This window comes from Pleurodeles waltl, chromosome 2_2 (genome assembly GCF_031143425.1).
Source record: "Pleurodeles waltl isolate 20211129_DDA chromosome 2_2, aPleWal1.hap1.20221129, whole genome shotgun sequence".
NCBI lineage: Eukaryota > Metazoa > Chordata > Amphibia > Caudata > Salamandridae > Pleurodeles > Pleurodeles waltl.
The window spans coordinates 765681241-765699363 of NC_090439.1; the positions used below are offsets into that span (position 1 = coordinate 765681241).

Sequence of the window (18123 nt, forward strand, 5' to 3'; positions counted from 1 at the left end):
GACTACACAGGTACACTACAGTTTCATACAAAGCCTTTTATAAAATTGATATTCAAATATATTAATTCCCCTGCTGAGACCACACTTCGGTCTGTATTTAATCAAGATTTTCTTGAGAGAATACTACTGTTTCCTGCACCACATAACACTCTCACAACTTTAAAGCAACTTTGAACGTTTTTACCAAGCAGCCATTGCAAACACAGTAGTTTTAACTGAACCTTTTATTAAGGCATGCCAACTAAAATTAAAGTGTGGTCAGTCTGTAGGCATATCCATTGCACAATCTTACAACAATTCTAGTAAGACATACTCATATTGATTTTGCATGGCTCTTCTCACCATTCCCACTTTAAAGGCCACCACAAGGAAACTCAATTAGTATCATCAATAGTTGCTGGTACCTCTAGCTTTCCTATGGCATCCCTGACACAGTCCTTATAACACATGACATCAGAGTCAGAATAAGAAGAAACAGTGCACCACAAGTTAGAAAATATAATGGGCTAACATAGAGCCATGCTTACTTTCTGTAGTTCTCTCCACTTGACCATTTATCCAACTGGAAGCAGTCGAGGGGTAAGAAAATTATGGAACTGAGACTAGAGATTAACTAGAGAATTAATTATATATTGTTTAAGGGAATATTTAATTAAAGTTCTGTGTATTTATAGAGGGGGATGGGTGCTGTTTTATGCTTGATTATGTTTATTTGGCAACCCCCTTTTCAGTTAGATGTATCTTCACTGTGCTGTTACTTGAGCCACAGCAGCCCACTCCTGTTGTCTCAGGTTATTTGTGTTTTAATAGCACTTCAATAGAGTGCTTACAATTGAACAAAAAAAAAGAAAAACAGTTAGATGAGGTCAAAAACACATTGTGACAGTCTGGGGTGGCCAAACATCACAATGCGTTAGTCATATCAAAACCATAGACCCATAATTATACTTTTGCTGCAAAGCTGTGCAGATGCAGTTTTGCATCAAAAAGTTTACCGCTGGCTTGGGTCATTCCTGAGCACCAGCTAGGCGCCATATTCATGGAATGGTGCAAGCCAGCGGTAAGGTTCGGCTAGCGTCAAAAGAAAATACGCTAGCCAGGAAGGGGTGGTGGTAGGGGAATATAGCGTTAGGGCACCAGGAATGACGCTAGGCTGGTTAAAGGGTCCACATGTCCCCTAGCGCCTGGTCAGATCCAAGCGTTAAAAGCAGGCTTAGCACCATTATTTGGGTCCACCTACTCCACGTGCATCACTTTTGTGCCAGACTATAAATAAGTTGTTAGGGAGTTAGTGTGATATTGTGGATGGGAACGCCTACCTTGCACTTAATTAGCTCAAAGTAGTTCGCCACATCCATAATATGGCGCAAAGCCCTATATTTTGACACTAGATGGGTCTAGTGTAAAAATATAAATATGGTGGTTACTTTGCACTGTTTTAGCATCAACATAAATGACGCTAAAATGGCGCAAAACAGGTATAAATATGCCCCACAGTTTATAAAAAGAGGACAGAATTGAGAGCCACAAAAATCTGTGGCTAGTAATTAACATTATTCTTATTTTTAGTGCATTGATTCCGTAAAACAGGCACACGCAGTAGGCAGTAGCCTCAAGACACCTGGCCCCTTTAACCACTCTGATAGGAAGTAACCCCATTTTAAAGTTTAGGTAACAGCACAGCACTTCTTTATCCACATTACTGACCAATTAGGGGAAGGGCTCTCACGCATTACTACTACTAATAATAATAATGATTTCTCTAATACATATAATAATATTTGTGACCATTGCTACTAATTCAATATCTTTCTTTTCACATATTTCAAAATTAATATAAAAGCTTGCTACATTTGCTAACTAGTTGACAGATCCCCACTAAGAAAATTATAGAATAAATTGCCACTATACTTATTAGAATTAGAGTGTATCTCATAGCTATTTATTAAGAAGTATGAAACATGAACCACTGATAAGTTCTTCTCTGCAAATTGATATTATTTTAGAGAGCTCCCACCCCTGCCTCTTTATCTTCTTCATTGATTTTATAGTAGTAAACAATTAAATAATTGAAATTCAACACTCCCTAACCATTCACCCCTCCAAAACCATTCAACAGTGCACAACTACATGAGTATAAGGCAAAATCTCCTCCAGGATAATCCATGTTTTCAATACCAATCCCTTTATCCAGGCCATGGTCTGGACTCCATTAAATCTCACATAATAGTCTGCGTTCCTTATTCCTCACGGCCTAGCACTGTTAAAATGGTCCCACCAGCATTCCCAGATCTTTTGGTGCTTTAGCGGATAATCTTGTGCCCTGTAGATTGATTCTTCTGCAAGTCCATCCTCCACAAGCATTCAGCATATCGTGGCACTTCTGATGAACACCAGTATAAGGCTGTCTGTTTTGCTATCATGAAGCCTATGCCGATTAGTTCTCTTGACCCCCATGTCCATCCCAGTTTAAGAATAACCACAACAACACCACTTTGGGATCTCTGTTAGGTGGGAATCTGGCCACTGCCCCCAATGTATCGAGGATTTGTGTCCAGTATCCATGAATTATGTAGCAGTCCCAGATCACAAATAAACCAAAGGGTTCCCTGGAGTCTACCCATAAATATTGGAGCAGGACAGGGAAAGCAAAACATCAGAAAGAAAATAAAACCCCAAATCTAACTATAGTCTCAAACTAAGGAGTCCTTCCTTTCAAAAACATATCTTGTAAAATAACACTTAACTTGAAAACATAAATTGACTTCCATACTATTTTCCTTTATTCCAAAAATACAAAACCAATTTTGACATAAATTGTTCCATATTGGATGATACACAAACAGATCCCTCCCTCCCAAAGTATAAAAAATCACATTCATTTTCACATTCATACTCGTCAGACATACTAAACATTCCCACAAATTATCAAAACCACGTGATGCAACACTGCACCGAAGTATCAAATCTGACAAGTAAGCAAAAAAAAATCACATTTTGCATCCAGAAAGGTAATCTACATACCTAATATTCTTCTAACATGATCAAATGGTTGAACTGCTTCTTCGTCAATCAATTATTTTCTCTAGGTCCAATAACATGATACTCTACATATAAACTACAACATAATACAAATATACAAATATAACAAATGTCAACAATATTCTTAAACAAAATTATTCCAGTCTGAACCGGAGTTGTTGATGTGCAAGTGCCCACGCGTGGTTCGGCCCACCTTCTCCAGGGCACTAGCAAATGACCACACAGGAATGAAATCCATGCCAGAAGAAAGAAGAAGTTTATCCTTCCCATCAATTCTTAATGGTTCTAAATCAATAAATAAATAATCAACATTCTCAAACACATTAAAATACGGCTTCAGAAAAAGAAAGAAAACCAAGGAAAAAATTGAAAAATAGCCACCACTTTGTGCCAATGAGGTAAAGATCTGATTAGATCATTAGTCCAAAGTATTGTCTGATTTGTTTCCACAGAATATAATACAATATAGGAAAGCCCGGGTATAGCTACTATTGCATTTCCAGAAAGACACCTCGCAGTATAGTACCATACCCAAACCACCACGCGACAGATCGATCTGGGATCCCGGCAGCTTGGGGGTCTGATGGCTCAGTCTCAGAGACCTGGCGGGATAACTACGGAGCAGGCACTTGGTCCATGTTGTCCCCAGACATGTCAGGGAAGCTGTCATCAGCGGGCGTGCTAGATGGTCTACCTACAGGTGAGATGATCGTTGATGTTTGCCTGGCGGCGGGGCTGAGGAATGAAATGTTTGAACACTGATAAATTGCGGGTGAGTACTTCAGATCCTCTGTGAGCGACCACTAGGGTGCCCTGGCGCCACACAATTGTCCAGGGATGAGGGTCAAATGGCAACCTGAACTTACTACCCGGGTTCCTGTCTCTCACCAGCACGTTGTCCCCTACTCAGAAATCCAATGCTTTGGCACCACAGTGACAGCTCGCTTGATCATTTGTGACTCTTCGCCTTTCATAGGTCTGGTCATCATTGACAGAACTGGGTGCCCAGCCTCGGTGGTGGGGAATAGAGTCTTGCACTACTCGCCCCATAGACAGATGAGCAGGGGCACATTTTGTTGTTGCATGGGGAGTCAGATGAGAGTTTCATTGGAATGAGTAGATGGCCACCTCAGGGGATTGATGAGATGCACTGGCAATTCTAACAACTTTGTTGAGAGTTCTCATGAATCTCTCCACTTCACCATTGGCTTGTGGCCAGCAGGGTGTTATGGATGATTCCCAAGGACGTGAGGTAGGATGCAACCGCTCGACCATGGAATGGTGGTCCATTGTCTGTTCACAACTCCTTTATGAGGCCATGAGTAGCTATAATTTTTTCTATTTTGGAGATCACCTCAGTGGCTGTTAGGTACTGGAGGATCTCCACCTTTGGATACTTTGAGTAGTCATCAATTGAGACTAATGTGTGCCGACCATCTGGCAGACTACTGAAATCAAGACTCACTACCTCCCACGGCTGACTTGGTCCACATTCCGTGGTGATGGGGACCAGAGGACTGGGGCTCCTTGCTGTTTGGCACCACTCACATGATCGGATCATGGTTTCCACCTTTTCATCCATCATGGGAAACCACACTTTGGCCCTCAATCGTTTTTTTTCTCTTCACCATGCCCTGGTGACCCGCATGGGCTAACTGAACAGCCTGATCTGTGAGGCTGGAGGGGATGACGAGACGATGGCCACGGAGGAGACATCCATCAGGATCCGCTTTGAGTTCTTCTCGAACATAGTGTAAGCTCTCTATGATGCACCTGGATTCCATCATGAGTTGGGACCACTGTCATTGGAGAACATGCCACTGGCCACTCCAGATGGCAGAAAGTGCCTTTTGGACTCATTCGTCCTGTTCGGTGATTTGTCAGAGCTCCTCATTAAGATGGGTCGAGGGCGAGACCGTTCTGCAACATATCTAACATACTTGTCTGCTTCCTGCGCTTCTATCTCTTCTTTAGTAGCTGACCAGGGAAGGCATGAGAGGTAATCCGCTGGATTGTTGGATCCTGGCCGATATTCTATTCAACAGTTGCACTCCTGAGGTTGGAGCAACCACTTTTCAATTCGAGGAGGTGGTTTAGATGCCGTCCCTTGAAAAGGTGTAAGCAAAGGCTTGTGATCTGTTAAAACTGTGAATGGATGTCTGTACACGTATAGGTGGAAGTGCCTATAGCCCCAATGTATCGCAATGGCTTCTTTTTCCATCTGTGAGTACCTCTGCTCAGTCGGGGTGAGAGACCGACTGGCGTAGGCAATGTATTTTGTAGTAGCACTGCACCTAGTCCCTTTGGGCCAGCATCTACAGCTATGGTGGTGTCCTTGGAAGGGTAGTTGTACCTTAGTATGGTGTCTGCAGTCTTTGGTATTTTGAAATGCCACCTCTTGGATGGGCCCCCACTCCCATGCTGTTGCTGATTTGGTGAGGTCGTGTAGCAGTTGCTTTAGGAGAGTGAGACCTTTGATGAAACAGCCCTAATAGTTGACCATTCCTAGGAAGCTGCGGACTTCGGTTACTGTTGTCGGGGAAGGTGCGGCTTTGATGTCTTGGACTTTGGCTGGAAAAGGAGCAAACCTTTCAGATGAAAAGATATAGCCGAAGAAATGCAACTTCCTCTTGATGAACTCACATTTGCTGTGATGGAGTGTCAAACACGATTCCTGGATCCTCTGGAGCACTTTCCTTAGGCGACTCTGGTGTTCCAACAGGGTGCGAGCATGCGCAAGAATGTCGTCACTGACGTTTAGAACATCAGGGAGGTCAGCCAGAAGTTTGTGGATGGTGTTTTGGAATACCTCAGCAGCGCTAGAGATTCCAAAATAGAGTCAACAAGAGCGACGGAGCCCTACATGTGTCGAGAAAGTTGTTATGTATTGGGACTATTTGGCAAGAACCAGCTGGTGGTATCCAGACCTCAAGTCTAGCTTCGAGAACCAACAGGCTCCACTGATTTCTCCGATCAAGTCATCTATGGTTGGGGTGAGGTGTCGTTCTCTCTTGATGGCTGCATTGGGTAGCCTCATGTCGACACAAATCCTCACCTCTCCTAGCTGCTTGGACTCCCTGGCAATCACGATCGGGGATACCCGTGGTTTTGGACCTTTCAATTATGTTGCCTGCTTCAAGGATGTCTAGTTCCTTTTCAACCTTTGGTCTTAGGTGAAAGGCGATGCAGCGATGGCGAAGGGCTACCGGCTGGATGGTCTTGTCAATATGCAGTATGATGTCCTTGCTCTTCAAACAGCCAAAGACCTCGATGATGCCAGGGAAATCTTCCAACATGTCTGCGATGGACTCTTCGTCTACTCCAAGGGTAAAAGATACTATACCTAAGGCTTCGGTGGATCCACATCCTAGCAGCATGCCATGGCCGTCTTTTGCTAGGTATACTTGTTGTTCGATTGAGTAGGGTCCATATGCCAATGTCGTTTTTAATTTTCCCCTCATGGCAAATGGGGAAGACTGGCCATATGCAAATACTCTAATGGTTGTTGGGGTCCGACGTGGGGGTGGATTCATCTCCTCGTACGTGTCGGATGACATGATATTAATTGAGGCACCCGTGTCTACCACTGCTAGTATCGTGTGTCCTCTGACTTGTATGCTGCAGCTGGGTAGCTGTCATGTCGTGCCAGACGCCGAGCCAATCGTGAAGATAGAATGAACAGCATGTTCCTCATTGTCATCATCATCCATGTCGCTGGTTTAATTTTGTGGACTGAAAATGGCATTGATCGTAGGGTTCAAAGTCTTTCCTCTTGTTGACCTGCACACCTTCAGGAAGTGGTTAAGTTTCCCGCACCCTGCACATGTCTTTCCTCTGGCTGGGCAGTCTGATGAGCGATGAGAGGGTCCTCCACAATAGCCGCACATCCGGGGTGAGGCGTATCACTGTTTGGATTTCGGTTTGTTGGGTGTTGTTGTGATTGCATTCATGGGTTCTTCTTTCACATGTCTATGTAGTGCTGCTTCCATATGCAACTCTCTAGTTTTGGAGAGTTCCTTTGTTCTCCCCAGGGTGAGTATGTCAGCTAGTGATCGTCCCGATTCTTCTAGGATTCACTCTCTTAGCTTTGTGGACACGCACCCTTGTATTATTTGCCCTCTGATTTCCTCTCTTTCATTTAACAACTGACAGGTGCTATAGCTAGTTCTTTCAGATGCATGGGAATGAGTCTATAGATTCTTCTGCTATCTGTCAGGCCTGCCGAAATATAAAACACTCATAGTGTTAAGCATCGGCTCGAAGTGGGCATTTAGGGCAGCAATTAGTGTGAGGTGGGTCTTTGGAGCGGCTTCCTCACTGGTTTTGGAAATTCTGTGAATGTCTCTCCCTCCAAGATGGAGTAGCATTGCTCTTTTCTGTGTGTTGTCTACTTTGGTTGCCTCAAAGAAAAGGAGGACTCTTTCGACACAATCTTTCCACCTGGAAGCTTGGGCGGACGGTGAGCCCTCGATAATGAACGGCTCAATTGCAGGTATGGTGGCCATGTTGTGGAATATGAGTGCGATGTCCAGAATGATTCACTTGCAGCACCCGTGCAGGCTGTGTGCTGGTGTTCAGTGGCCAGACAGGGGAGTATGATGTATATCTTAAATGTACTTCCTTTTATGCTTAATTTGTGGGAACGTCCGATATCAGCAGTGCAGGTGGGGATGCAGATCCCTGGGAGACAGGCACTTTCCACTCCCTATGGTCAATTGTCTTGCTGTCAGGCATTAGTCCAGACTTTAACAGTGCCAGTGGATTGATGCAGGCAGCAGACAGCTGTACCTAGGCCTCCACGAGGCAGCAGGGGGGCGGGCAGGGGGGGCGCACGTCAGTGCGCTTACCAGACTTTGCAGCGTGAGGAGGAAAATGTCCTTGGGCAGTGGAGCACAGGCCACGCCCACTTGAGACGCTACGACGAGCAGGAATGACGGCAGTTGTGTGGCAGCAATCGCAGGAGAGCAAGTCCTGCGGTGTTCGATAGGCAGGCGGGATCCAAGGTCGTCTCGACGCAAATGTGGAGTCGTGGTAAGGCCCCCAAGACTTGCTGCGTGTGCCACGTTAATAACACTCGGGACACTTTTTTTATTTGGTTCGGCCGCGAGCAGGGCGGTGTATTCTCTCACTCCATTACTAATCCCTGCCTCGCTTGCTCGCACTACTTTATTTAAACCTTTTTTGCATCACCCATGGTTCCAACCACAACCCGTGGTGGAAAGAGGGGAAAACGGGCCGGAAGTGCGAAACCCCCTGTCTGGCAAGCTACATTGGTAATGCCTGCGCACCAGTTCACATCACTGGGCACGACATTACACATGGGTCAAAGAAAGGATAACATAGCGGTACCACAGAGAACTTTTTACTACCGTACGTATTCCAATAAACAATGTAAAATACATACGTAATAAATCAACATTGCTTTTGCTGGAAGGGAAAAGTCCACCATTGGAATAGGTACTGAGAGTTGTTATTAAAAGTGTTCCCACTGATTTACAGATTGCGGGCCCACAAGGGCTGCATAATAGAATATATCTGTATGAAAAGACGGAAACAAAATGAAACGGATAAATACAGTAGCCCGAGTAGCAAATGTTCCAACTAACCCAGAAGTCAATTAATGGCAGGTACTACCCATCGCTCCAAAGTGTTATTGCTTGAGAGAAAACAGGATCTGCCAAACGCTCATGCCTCCCAGAAGAGAACTCGATTTTCGAAAGAATACAATACTGTGATTTGAACCCAACGAGAGCTCCCCCCATGGTCTAAAGACATACAGTTCTAAGCGCAGTTGTCAGTAGAGTAGTCATATTCCCATAGAAGGGTAAATGTGATAGAAAGCGGGGACACCATGCTAAAAAAGGCAGCCAATGTCAGGGGATTCCGTTTAGCCAATTCCTCCATATTAAGAGAAATTGCAGCACTCTATAAGAATATGATCGAAATGCACAATAAATTCCTTAGAAGACGGAATCCCAGGAGGCTTGTACGTGATGCACACAAGAGAGCCAAATACTATGACCATAAGAGTATGTTTACCAACTCACAGAAAGACAGCCAAGAGAGCCTGGTTTGTGTGGAGAGGCACTCCAATATTAATAACAAGGTGAGGGAAGTGATCAATGCCCAGTGGCATATTTTGAATAGCAGTGAGGACGGCCTCATCCTGCCTAAACCATTACTCACCTTTAAACGTAATAGCAACCTATGGGATAAACTAGTTGAAGCTAGAACATTCAAGGAAGGAGCTGTGAAACAAAGGCTGTAAAGCCCTGGAGGGATTTCAACCCCCTCGGGCTCCGACAGGCCTTTGTGTTTTTGAATTAAAATATTCTGCCCTCATGGGGTGATATGTTCTAATAGCCTTATAGCCCGACGTTGCTGCCTTTACCAGCTTTTAAAGGCCGCTCCCTTGCTAAAGGGTCTCACCTTCAGCTTGGGACTTTAACACTGGAACAGGCTTTAAATGGCCGGTATAGCCAACAATGGCAGACTACAAGGTATTATTATCCCTACAACCTCATCTGTGTCAAACCTAAGATCACATTGGAAATCCAACTACAATTTTACATTTCTGTTTTCCCTCAATGGATAAGGTATGCTGCCACCATCCTAGCATGCCTCCTCTGCTAGAACCTCAGGAATTGCAACCAGGTGCTCCGAAGTCAAAACCTTCTGGTTTCCAGCTGCATGATGCTCAAGCTACCCTTGGCACGACAATGCCATCACAAATGAACAAATCCCTTCCTGTTATGTTATATTATGTTATGTTTTGTTATGTTACATTATCAGATTTGTATAGCGCGGCTTAACATGTGGCTTGGAGGAAAAAATCCTACCATGAGAGCACATTTAGTGAGAGAGAGACGCTATTTATGTTGTTTTGCATTAAGTGCAATTTCTTTAGGACGAAATGCATCCTTGCATCCATTTTGCATGCAAGGGTGCATTTTGCTCTAAGAAGCGACCACTAAATGTTAGAAGTAAGTTGGGAAAAAATCCTACCCAAGTGCACATTTAGTTGGGCGCGAGTGGACGCTGAGCACTTGCTATTCATGTACAGTTGCATTTAACTCCATTTCTGAGTAAAAAATACACCCTCTTGTCCATTTTAGTTGCTAAGCGACATTTGTGCTCTAAGAAAATAGCCCTAAATGCAGAATTACTCTTCTTGTATGATTCCATGTAATCTTGCAGAATTTTTGTGTAATTCCACGTGATTACGCTACACTGAATATTCGAGTTATGCCCATCTCTAGTCCCCAGCCCCTGAAATAGAGGATGGAATCAGTAAAAGAACACAAATACAACCGTAAGTTACTACTAGTAGTGACTTTACAAATGTATTTGGTAAAGTATAGAAAATTAAACTCTGTTAAATCTTAATGTTAAATAATGTTGTGTATACCTTTTAAATGTAGATATATTTTAATGGTACTGAACTATTAACTACATATTTTTAAACTACATTTTGGGTAAATTCAATTAAATTAAATGTATTACTAAAACTTGTTTTTAACAATAAATTCACCTAAAAAAATGTTTATATGATGTAGTAAATGTTACTAAAATGTATGTATGCAATTAATATAATTTAGTTTAGTTTAGTTTAACTAAAATATTTAAAAAATAAAAAACTATATTCAGTATTGGTTACATTAATGTAATGGATTTTATCATTATTATCTATAGGGTTTTATTTTATATCCCTACCACCATTATTTTTATGGGAGTGTGTTGCAGTACCAGTGAGTGGCCATGAGAGGTTGTACACTTACTCCAGTTCTGAGTTGAAGAACATTTATAACTGCTTTTTATTCCTTTTTGCTATAGCAACTCTAGAAGTGTAGTTAGTGAATGGGAAGGGACTTAGGGCCAGATGTAGGTAGGTATGAAATTGCAAGTTGCAACTAGCGAGTCCTTCCGACTCGCAAATTGCAACTCGCAATCTGCTATGCAGAACGGTGTCTCAGACACCGTCTGCAAGTCGATATGGGGTCGCAAAGACCCACCTCATTAATATTAATGAGTTGGGTCGCAATTTGCGACCCCATACCGACTATGGGCACTCACGGGGATGGAGGCCTGCTAGGAACAGCAGACATCCATGTCCGTGACTGCTTTTAAATAAAGCAGTTTTTTTTTTCCAAGTGTAGCCCGTTTTCCTTAAAGGAAAACGAGCTGCACTTAGAAAAAAAAAACGAAACCTTTAGTTTCAGATTTTTTCAGGGCAGGTAGTGGTCCCTTGGACCACTGCCTGCTCTGTAAAAATATTTTTGGGTCCACTCACAAAGGGGAAGGGGTCCCATGGGGACCCCTTCCAGTTTGCGAGTGGGTTACCATCCACTTCAAGTGGATGGTAACTGCGACTCCATGGAATTGCATACCACTGCGAGTCGCAAATAGGAAGGGAACACCCCTTCCTATGTGCGAGTCGGAAATGCATTTTGCGAGTCGATTCCGACTCGCAAAATGCATTTCTGCATAGCAAACACACGTTTGCGACTCGCAAAAGGCGATTTTCGCCGTTTGCGACTCGCAAACAGTTTGCTACATCTGGCCCTTACTTCTTTTGAGGTAGTTGCATGTCCCTCCTTTAGCCCCTCTTTACTACTCCCAGAACCCCTATCGTTTATTCTTAAATATTCCCTGATTTCCAGCCACTCCCCGTAACCTCACACATTTACTACAAAAAATATATATCTACGTGTGCAGAGATCTTAATAGTCGGGAGGAGATCTCCACATGTAGAAGATGGAAGAAGTAATGCTCTAGACCTCTGCACTTAGGCTTGTGGATAGGTCTCCTAAGTGTCTGTGATAAATGTCCTTCACCGAAGACCCATCTTCACGATTAACTTGAAGAAAGAGACCACTACCTTTAACACAAGCATGTTCATATGGTGTCAGATTACTGATGTTTATTGATCTCCTATTTCAGATAGACATGTCTTTTTGAAAGACTTACCAGTTATTAAGTTCCATTGGTATGAAGGTTGCTAAAAGCATTTGTCTTGAAAGAACCAGGCTATACTATGGCTGGGTCCAAACTGGGGTGGCATGGTGAGCAAAAGAACAGTGGATTAAACCCAGATCTGTGACTAGGGGTGAGTGTTTGCGTTGTCAGCACTCCGTCCATCATCCTTTTGTGTTGCTAAAGTTGCCCCAAGTGGGAAGGGTATGCCCAGACGTGGGTCCCTTGCTCACTGTGCCACTGGAATCAAGCTAGCCTGGCTGAAGAAGGGTGATACCCTGAAACCGGTCCCAGGATGCTTCTTTCTGGTCCAGGGAGGACCTGGCCTGGCAGTTCGGGCTGGACTGTTCCAATGAGGAACAGGGTCAAGACTGATTTGCATATGGCTGGGTCCAAACTGGGGTGGCATGGTGAGCAAAAGAACGATGGATTAAACCTAGATCTGTGACTGGGGGTGAGTGTTTGCATTGTCAGCACTCCGTCCATCATCCTTTTGTGTTGCTATACTATAATATCTCTGACTGATTACAGTCAATCAAAATAGTTATTTTCAGGTAAAAAAAACATACAGTAGTAAAGCATTTGAGGATTAAAAAACATAAAATAATGTTTTCAGACACATCTTTCTACCATCACTGCTAAACATTACAAATGTTAAAAACTACTGCAATATGTAATACCATTGTCTAATCAGCCACGCATTTGGTAGGTGACACTCAACAGTAAACACCAAAAGTATAAATATGGGCCCAAGTTCTCAAGGCATCAATTTTTCACACTGCCATCAACCTCTCAACAATGCTTTTATGTATATCCTAGAGCAAATTAATAAGCCACCTATTCTTTCCAATTGCATAAAGAGAACACTGAAATAAAAAATGGTAGTCATCTTCATTCTGATCTAAACAGCTATGGTAAAACTTGCCCTTTTCAGGTGAAGTTCTCCAATTATGGATAACATTATTCAAGAATAAATTGCCAAATCAAAACTTAACATACAAAGATTTTACCATCATAGCTTCACTTTCATCCACATAGGCTTCAAATTTGGGAGTACACTCCCTCTATTAGTGTGCTCTCTTATACTTTTTTGCATGTCTTCAAGTAGACAGGGCTTATATTTTTGGCTCTCATACTAGCAGTAAGTGAGGCATGGCTATACCAAAGCACAGGAAGTCCTATTTCTTCTGCACAGTCTCAAACATGTTTAAACCATACAAAGTTTGGACCCCCAACAAGACCCAATGCGTCACAGCATCAATTTTCAGTAGTGGATCAATCCCAGGGACCCCCAAATGCTTATCCAGTACATAAACAGTCCAATTATAGCCAATGATACAACACAAGTTAAGCCAAGACCAATCAATTGAAGAATGGTAGGACTTAGGAGCAAATATTTTGTTTAAAAAAAACATCATTACACACTGATAACTTGAACACACCTTTGTGATTTCCATGCCATATAGAGCTAGATCTTGGCACTGTGCTTTCTGTACTTCTGAACCCAGAAAATAATTTGCCCATCATAAGTTCTTACATAGTGAAAGATTATTTGTTTCTTTTATTTATAGTTGCGTGAGAACATGGGACCCAGGTATTCAAAATCTTTGATTCTTGGAAGAATCGAACTGTTCAACCTAACATTATTCTTAGATATTTTGTGGGGCATGAAGACCATCCTTTTAGCTCTTGAAGTGTTGATGGCTAGGCTCCTTAGACCAGAGAATTCCTCAAACTTCTCTAGGAGATTCACTAAGCCCATGAGCATTTTGAAAACGAACAAATCATCATCCATAGATAGTAAAATAGTGATTTTTTGAGCCACCCAGAATAAGTGCATCATATAATCCCTTGCTCTCAAACTGTACAACCTGTTTTCTATATAAGGAGAAGATCAATGGTGCAAGTGTGCAACCCTTAATTACTGTTGTTCATAGGGAAGTTATTTGAGTATACACTAAAGTTCCCTACTTAAGGGTGACAATGTTATCATGATGTGATCAGAATGTTGAAATGATCTGGTGGTATGGATTCTTTCTGAAAACGTTCTACAGGTGAAATCTGGGGATTTTTGAAGACTCATTGCAATTCAACAATAACTACTTATAGGGATGTCACCCTAGGTATTACATATTTTGCTAAGGTCAAATAAAACTCGTATAGATCCCTGGGAGTCATATCAGGACCAATGGCCTTCCCCATATTTGTTTAATTACTAATATAACTTCCTTAAAGGTAGAAGGCTCCAGAGGTATGTTTACAGTATTTGGCCTATCACAAACTGCCACTCTTTACTAAGGTCCTCTTCATCATAATACAGATTACATTGTGTGTGCTTCGATTGCTTGATCTCTATCAATAGAGATTCTGACATCAAGGTGGGCCGTGATTCTATAATCAAAATTAAATGGTGTGTTTTTGTTGAACGATCTTTCACCCAGCTCGGCTTAGGGTCCTATTGGCAGGATCCTATTTCCATTCCTAAAAATGCTGCACAGCTGTTAAAGGATGCTTTTTGGCATAATGTCCAGATTAGCCAATTTGCCAGTTCTGTCCCGCTGTCTATGTCTGACAATTTCTTATCTGTCAAATGCCATTATGAATTTGAGCCTTTCATGGACGCAGCGTTATCTCCATTTGCTCGTGCCCTTTTTTATTAGGTTCAGAATTGGGTCTCTCCCTTTGTGCTCCTTAACGTATAAATGGTCCAGTTCCATCAATAGATCTAAATTCTGCCCGATGGGTTGTAAAAGTGAAGAGTCTGTTTCACATGTTTTTTTCCATTGTCATGCATATTACAAACAAAGAGCTCTTTGGCTCATCCCGCTTTGTAAACAAATAGGGGTCAGATCTTGTTTTCATGCTGAGAGAATTTTAAAATGTGATTCATCCGTCCAGATAGTTTTATCAGAGGCAAAATTTCTCGAATCAATCTGGCGGTTGAGATTAGCAATCTTAAGGAACAAGACTGGGTAGTTTCTTCTTAGTCTTATTTATGTATATTTATTGAATTTGGATGCATAATTTTAGTCTTTACCTTTTAGGATATAGATATTGGTTCACTATATTATTGATTATTTATTGATCTATGGAACCTGTCTTTTGCTTTTATGTCGAGAGAATTTTAAAATGTGATTCATCCGTCCAGATAGTTTTATCAGTGGCAAAATTTCTTGAATTAATCTGGCGGTTGAGATTAGTAATTCTAAGGAACAAGACTGGGGAGCCAATTCTTAGATTTATTTATGTATATTTATTGAATTGGATGCATGATTTTAGCCTCTATCTCGTAGGATAAAGATACTGGTTCACTATATTATTAATTATTTACTGATCTATGGAATCGGTTTTTTGTTGAGTGGACTTTTTCATTATTAAGAGGTGTTCATCCTGTTGTTCATTTTGCTTGATTTTTAAATTTTTCTTATTCTTTCTTAATTTCTTTATTGTACTTTTATCTTTAGTGTCCTCTTGCTTTTAAATTTTTGTTTTGATGTGTATTGTACTTTTATGGTATGTTTTTACTTACCGAAATAAAGTTACATGAAATGACATCAAGGTCTTCAATGCATCTGCAAAATTTTATCCAGAGTTGAATCAGTGTTTCTGTTGTTTGAAAAACCGAGTTTGTCTTCCTCTAATTTTGTTCTGCATTCCTTGACAATGTACTGTTGTAAGTATGAGATGAGAACAGAAAAACCTAATGAGTCCACCAAAACTCTGGATCTCTTACAACCTTACAGGTGTCTCAGTGATGAAAGATGTCCCCTTGCTGAGTCACGTTAGATGCTTTTTAGAATGTGGCAGTACACATGTTACAAGAACTTAAACTTTCATAGTATTTTCTTTCATCCATTGCCGTAAAATGCATTGCTAAAAAATCATAATTGTAAAGACCAAGAAACTAATATTCTGCAACTTTGTTTTGACTCACCTCAATTTTTATGTTTGTACTTACAGGATGAATTGTATGTGAGATTAATGGTTTCAGGGATCCAGTAATTCTAAATTTCCATTAAAGAGTATGTAACCAGAATGGTGTACTCCTTTTTGCAGCTTCAGTAAAGAAGATGGTTAAATACATGCATTCTTATTTACTTTTTTGCTTGAGATGTTAGCAGGTTTGTGACCTTGGTTAGTTCTAATATATCCTGCAATTGTTATGAGTATCAGTAAGAAATATTGAATTGTATCAGCCCCTGTGTCTGAAAGAATTTTAGTTTGGCTAAATATCTAATAATACATCCATTTGTAAGTCAGGTGAATTCATGTTAGAAATAAATGTGCACATTAACGTCTTCATAGCCTCAGAATACAATCTACCTATAGGCTAAATTCTGCATAGAAAGGCCAGCGGAACATTCATTATAGTTAGGTTTTGCCATCATATTTCCACACTAATTTCCAGACCGCTGTGGTTTGGCCACATGAAGACTGCCTGGCTGATTCTCTCTTTGTAAGAAAACAGGTTCGTTCCAGCTGATTTGGACTTCAGATGGGTTATTTGCTAGTTATACTCTCAGTACCAGGATTACTTATTCCCAAGTGTACTTGTAACCCTGATGCTGTCACAAGGTGGTACGTATTAATTTATAAGTATGCAGATATAAAATACAGGTCCTTTGCAATATGATTCATATAGTATACTTGTCTGATACCTAGATACTTTGGAACTCAAATGACTTTCTCACCATAGTTTTCCTTTACTTATACTGACCACATGCACACAAACAGATTCTGTCACAAACAAGTTTGGAGGTAGAGTAAAGGCTCATAATAGTAGAGGACTACTTTTTTGTCCCTAAAGTGCAAATTCACTCTGCATTAGTACCAGCACACTGTCTTTCTAATTATGCAACTTTCGGTGGAATCACACAATTTGTTGGTTTCCATTTCAGTATATGAAGTCTGTTTTTTGAAGTGATGTATTGTTTTGACCACCATCATTGCACATCTCCTAACACCTTTGGTTAACTCAATGTAATTTTCTGTAGACCAAGACTACCTTCACAGTTTGAGTTAGGATGGAAAATTAGCTAAAGGATACACATGATATATTCAGCTGCTACTTTACATGCACTCAGTATCCTGCTACAAATGTCTCTTTCCCTACATATTTACCCTTACTTTTTCTTTCCACTTCTAACCCAGGGCCTATTATCCCCCTGTCCTTCTTTCATCTGTATTGCCTACTGCACATCCCCATATCTCATTGTGCAACCCCTCTTCATACGTTCAGTTGGACAGGAGAAACTGTGAATGTGCTGCCTATTGTTCTTTTCTCAGCTTTAAAATGGCTTCCAAGAAAATGTAAGACAAAAACTAAGATTTGCTATGTAGAGGTAATACTTATCGTAATTCCGTTTTTTAAACTATTTATGTCTAATGAGATTCTATTGGCCAGTTCCCTGGGTACATGTAATGGAGATTGTAAAATTGATTTCAGATTCATTGCTTACTAGTCCAACAACCTGGGTTTCTCTCTGGGAGGGGTGACAGCTTTGAATTTCATCTGGGATGATCTAGAAACCACTACACATCTAATACTGGACAAATCCTCTGTACTGTAAATCGCTGACGGACATTCTACTCTAGTTGAGTTTAGAGAAATTCGTATCAAGATAAACATTCTCTTCTACCTCTTGCACTGATCTAGCATCATCTCACTGCCCTCTTTCACATTACCACGTGCCAATAGAATTGCTGGCCGTTAGATCAGTCAGGTCTTGGCATGGTTTCCCCTGTCTTTTTGGCTTCTGACCTGTTTTTGATCCTGTGCTGAATTTCATTTTTGCTGGCTTTATGACTCTGGGCACTTTATCACTGATAACCAGTGCTCAAGTGCAAGTGCTGTCCGTCTAAATTATATTGGTAATTTTTTACCCATGATTTGCATATTTGATTTATTAGTAAACACCTAGTGAAGTGCAGTGTGTGCCCAGAGTCTGTAAATCAAACGCTACTAGTGGGCATGCAGCACTGATTGTGCCACCCACGTGAGTAGCCCTGTAAAGATGCCTCAAACCTGTCACAGCCGTGTCTGTGTGCCCGGTTTTACCTGCCAGTTCAACCTGGCAAGTTTCCCCACTTGTGAGGCCCAAACCATCC

At 41.5% G+C, this 18123-nt stretch overlaps 1 long non-coding RNA gene across 1 annotated transcript in view; it reads left to right on the forward strand.

The window, feature by feature from the left end:
* The first annotated feature begins 7935 nt into the window (after nucleotides 1-7935).
* The window catches only part of LOC138273967 (uncharacterized), a 144422-nt gene continuing 134234 nt past the window's right edge, over nucleotides 7936-18123 (forward strand). Inside the window, exon 1 of the long non-coding RNA XR_011200342.1 lies at nucleotides 7936-8073. This is a non-coding gene — a long non-coding RNA (uncharacterized lncRNA). The remainder of the gene's footprint in view (nucleotides 8074-18123) is intronic.